The following is a 4,149-nucleotide window of genomic DNA, read 5'->3' as shown; positions in this document are numbered from 1 at the left end:
TATACTGAATTGAAACAGATGAGGGAGAGAACTATTTAAAAGCAATATATGATTGGGTATTATGGTTATGACAAGAGTCCAGAATGAAGGTTGCATAATGGAGTGTACTTGGGTTGGGGGATGGGTGTGGAAATTGTATAACAATAAAATAATTTTTCTTTTACTACTCAAAGAGAAGAGTGAACTGAGGGAGGGGTGGGCAATGATAAAAATGCAACAATAAATGAATGGAAATTAAAAATCTCTGTAAACATTCATTAAAATTAATAAAACTTTTAAAAGACAAAAAAACCCCAAAAAGTTGATTTTTCTAACCATTATGTTAGCCCCCTCTGGTCTTCAGCTCCCTTGTCTGCAGACACATGGTCTTGCAAATCATCAACAGTTGTGGTATTAAGATAAGAGAGAGAGTACTTCCTATACGGAACAACAAGACTGGAGGGATACTGGAGCAAGACCATGGTGCGAGTAAGACCAGAGTGAGACACTAATGAAAGCAAGATCCTGGTGGCAAGGTCCTGATGAGAGTGGTAAAGAAACTGTGGCACTGCTGTGGAAAAACTGTGATAAGGTGTAACTGGAGGAGCCCTAAGATAAAGGCCACAACTAAAGGTTTTGCTATTCTTGCTGGATGATGGAAGTAAAAATCTGACTGCTGAACTGAAACTGGAACCAGGACTAATTGAAGAATTGTGGTTTTGCATTGTGATATTCTTTGTCTTCCCCACTCTTCAATTTAATTCCATAATAAATTTCATTCTCAATACCATGGTCTATGAGTCAACAATGAATAAATTAATCTTTTGTTGTTACTGTGGCTGTAGAGCCACCTTGGGTTTAGTCTACAGACTCTTTATTCGCTTTCTGCTCTTAGGCAGTAGGGGTTATGCTATTCTCCCTTCCTCCCTTCCTTCCAGAGAGGTGCTTTCTGCCATGGGCCCCCATGTCTCATTTTTTTTGCTCTAAAGACATTATCATTTACAATAAATTTGATACTATTGCCAAAACATTATATAAAAGTATTTTCCACCCTTCCCAACATTATGTCTTTTTAAAAGGTAAAGGACTGGCCCCTTCTGATAACAAGCCCAAAATATGTAAGAAGATTCACCACCACTGTCACTAAGGATGCAATTTCCCTTAGACAGATTCATTTGGGTTTTTTGTTTTGTTTTGTTTTTCTTTTGAAGGGTGAAAGAAAAGAAGATCCTCTAGGAGATGGATTAACACAGTGAATGCAGCAATGGCTTTCAGCATTGCGCAGGTCTTGAGGATGGAACAGGAGAGGGGATGATTCAGATCTGTTATTCATAGGGTTGTTATGGGTCAGAGTGGACTAGAGACACCCAACAACAGCTATCAAATATTTATTTGAGACTGTGTATATTTATGAGAGGAAACTGATCATTTTCCCATGGATTGTCTGATGGATTTGAATAGTTTACCTGAAAGTTAGCTGCCTGACAAATAAGGGGCAGGGAGAGGGACTGATTATTTTACTTTCTTTAGAATTCTAGTTCAACTAAAGTAATAGTTTAAAAATATGAACTTCTAATTATACCCCTTCATAGCTATTTTTGAAGCAAAAAATTTTAGGAAGATGTAGCCTGGGAACATTTGAAAGTGAATTTTTGGGAGAAATTAATGTAAATGTTATTTTTATATGGATGTGTTTGTTCAAAGGCCAAGGATTAATATTGCAGGCATCTATTGCTGCTTTTCCTTATCTTGGGACCACTGTCTCTGAAGTTCAGTCATAATGTTTCCCGAGCAAAGGTGATGCATCCTGTAGAACTGGTGTGTAGATAGGCTTTTTCTTGTCCTGAGGGCCACAGGCCCGAGGGCCGGACGAATGCCGCAAGGTCTGGTGTCTTCAGTGTTACCTGGGAAGATGGGTGGGGAGTGTGATGGACCCTTTTAGATGCCCAACTTTCTGCCAGCGAGGCTAGCAGAGGACCTGAAGCACCTGCTGCAGAGGGTCAAGGATTGCAGCCTACAATATGGATTGAAGCTCAATGTCAAGAAGACAAAGAATCTCACGACTGGACCAATTGGCAGCATCAGGATGGATGGTAAAGAGATTGATATTGTACACAGCTTTAGTTTGCTTGGCTCCACAGTCAACAGTCTTGACACCAGCCGCCAGAAAATTAAAAGGTGCATTGCCATGGGAAAGTCTGTTGTTAGGGACCTCTCCAAAGTACTGAAGAGCAATGATGTCTCTTTGGAGACTAGGGTGTGTTTGATACAGGCCATGGTCTTCACAATCACTTGTTATGCATCAGAGAGTTGGACAATGACCAAAGAGGACAGAAGGACAATTGATGCCTTTGAGCTGTGGTGCTGGAGAAGAGTATTGAGAATACCATGGACTGCTAGGAAAAGAAACAGATTTGTCCTGGAAAGGGTTAAACCGGGTAGCTTCTTGGAGGCAAGGATTCTGAGGCTCCATCTAACATACTTTGGACACGTTGTGTGGAGAGACCAGTCCTTGGGTCCTTGGAGAAGGGCATCATGCTTGGGAGGGTGGAGGGACGGCGCAGGATGGGAAGGCCCTCTATGAGGTGGATTGAGTCAGTGACTGGGATAATCGGGATGAAGTGTCGGAGACAGTGCGATTGGCACAGGACAGAGCAGAGTTTAGGGCTGTTGTACATAGGGTCGCTATGAGTCGCAAGCGACTTGAAGACACATAACAACAACAACATGACTCACCATGCACTACAAGAAAGGGAGAAATGTGGAAAGTCTCCTCCTGTTATGATTTACACTTAACCCTGATGGAAGGTTATTAGCTACTTGACAGAATCAGAACAGACTTGACAGCAATGAGTGAAATGACTACTCACTTTGTCTTGTAATGCAGCTTGCTCCTTTTTTATGGGTAGATTATTTTTTTTAAAAAAGGAACTATATATCAGCAAAATAACCAAGTTCACTAATCTACTTAAGTAGGTCTCTAAAATAAAATGTTATGACAAATAAAGCCGAATAGGGTACTTAGTAACTGCAGAAAATTTGAGCTGTCAGTTTTGGAAGCAGGAGCGGCATCCACTTCCTAAACAACATGCCTCTGGAAACCCTATGAACTTTGATAAATGTTTATAGTTGTAGAGGGGCTTCAAGCCTTTTGTTCATAGGGTTGCTATAAGTTGTGCTCAACTCGAAGGCAATCAACAACCACAACAACAAGGTATAGTTGCACACAACTCCGTGGCAAATAGTGTGGTTGTAAGTAGCAGCCATAAACAATTCTTAAGTGATCTATAAGAATATAAACCCATTTAACAAGAAAATAAAATGACAAAACATGTGATACTTTTTTCTTCTGTACATAAAAAAATGTCAAGTTTATTAGCATTTTGAATGTCAAGAAAATTCTGGATATAAAATTATTATAGAAAAGAAAGTTAAGAGAGATTGTATACATAGACATTAAATAACAAAAAGGAGTCATTGCCATTAAATAAAACACTTTAAAGGGTCATTATTTAACCTCTTTTTTACATACATTATTAAAATATTTTATTAAATATTTCATAAACAGTATACATGAATTGAAGTAAAATATTTACTCAAAATTAAATTACCTTCATTAGATAATATTATTTTGAATAGGTCATCTCTCTGGAAACTCAATGAAGTTTGAGAAATGATAGTTATCAAAAGGCTTAAGGTCTTTTGTTCATAGAGTTGCTATGAGTTGTACTGGACTCAACAGCAATCAAAAACAACACAACAATGTATAGCAAAACTCTGTTTTATTTTCAGGACTGTAAATCTTTAGGAAAGGAGATCTTTCTCTCTCAATTTCCTCCCACAGAGATGTTGTTGTTGTTGTTACATACCATCAAGTCTCTTGCAACTCATAGCAACCTTATGTACAACAGCCCTAAACTCTGCTCTGTCCTGTGCCAATTGCACTGTCTCTGACACTTCTATCCCAATTACCGCCGTCACTGGATGAATCCACCTAATAGAGGGCCTTCCTCTCCTGTGCTGTCCTCCCACCCTCCCAAGCATGATGTCCCTCTCCAAGGACCAATCCCTCCTTACAACATGTCCAGCGAGTGTTAGATGGAACCTCAGAATCCTTGCTTCCAAGGTGCAGGCCGGTTTAACCTTTTCCAGGATGAATCTGTTTGCTTT

This window comes from Elephantulus edwardii, unplaced genomic scaffold (genome assembly GCF_000299155.1).
Source record: "Elephantulus edwardii isolate Elephantulus edwardi_28Jun2011 unplaced genomic scaffold, EleEdw1.0 scaffold00021, whole genome shotgun sequence".
NCBI lineage: Eukaryota > Metazoa > Chordata > Mammalia > Macroscelidea > Macroscelididae > Elephantulus > Elephantulus edwardii.
Note: the sequence above shows the minus strand (reverse complement) of the source record.